Consider the following 1,268-nt stretch of genomic DNA (forward strand, 5'->3'; position numbering starts at 1 on the left):
CTCCCAAGACAAGAGCAAAGTAAAGTATTGTGAAATGAAATGGATTGGATTTGAGTTGAGTTGTTGTTTTTGTTGTCTTTTTTTTTTTTTTTTTTTTTTTTTTTTTTTAGATAGTTGTTTTCCCTTGTTGTTTTTGATGATGGGTTTGATTTAGTTTGAATGAATAGTGTTTTGTGTTTTTGTTTTGTCCCCCCCCCCCCCTCCCCACCTCCCCCCTGTGATATTGTGTGTAGTTGGTTCTGTGTCGGTGGTGCTTTGCGCCTACGTGTAATGAATGAATGAATGAATGCATGAATGAGTTAGTTGTTCGTTGTGCATGTGGTTTGTGATTGTGTTTGTTTTGTAGTTTTGAATGTGTTTGAGCATGCGAGTGTGTGAATGTGTTTGAGTGTGGATGTGTGAGTGAGTGAGTGAATGTGTTGTTATGAATGATTGAGCGTGTGAATGTGTGTTTGAGTGCGAATGTGTGAGTGAGTGCGGATGAGTGCTTGTGTGTGTGAATGAGTGCTTGTGTGTGTGAATGAGTGGTTGTGTGTGTGTGAATGAGTGCTTGTGTGTGTGTGTGTGTGTGAATGAGTGCTTGTGTGTGTGTGTGAATGAGTGCTTGTGTGTGTGTGTGTGTGTGTGTGTGAATGAGTGTGTTTGTGTGTGTGTGATGAGTGATTGTGTGTGTGTGATGAGTGATTGTGTGTGTGAATGAGTGCTTGTGTGTGTGAATGAGTGCTTGTGTGTGTGAATGAGTGCTTGTGTGTGTGAATGAGTGGTTGTGTGTGTGTGAATGAGTGCTTGTGTGTGTGTGTGTGTGTGAATGAGTGATTGTGTGTGTGTGATGAGTGATTGTGTGTGTGTGTGTGAATGAGTGCTTGTGTGTGTGTGTGAATGAGTGATTATGTGTGTGTGAATGACTGAGCTTGTGAGAATGTGTGATTGAGCGTGGATATATGATTGCGTGAGTGTGTGGGGTAGTGATTGTGTGAATGTGTCCGGTAGTGATTGTGTGAGTGTGTGTGTGAATGAGTGAGTGTATGTGTGTGTGAATGAATGCTTGTGTGTGTGTGTGAATGAGTGATTGTATGTGTGTGTGTGAATGAGTGATTATGTGTGTGTGAATGACTGAGCTTGTGAGAATGTGTGATTGAGCGTGGATATATGATTGCGTGAGTGTGTGGGGTAGTGATTGTGTGAATGTGTCCGGTAGTGATTGTGTGAGTGTGTGTGTGAATGAGTGAGTGTATGTGTGTGTGAATGAGTGATTGACTGACTGAGCG

Source organism: Penaeus chinensis, chromosome 34 (genome assembly GCF_019202785.1).
Source record: "Penaeus chinensis breed Huanghai No. 1 chromosome 34, ASM1920278v2, whole genome shotgun sequence".
Lineage (NCBI taxonomy): Eukaryota > Metazoa > Arthropoda > Malacostraca > Decapoda > Penaeidae > Penaeus > Penaeus chinensis.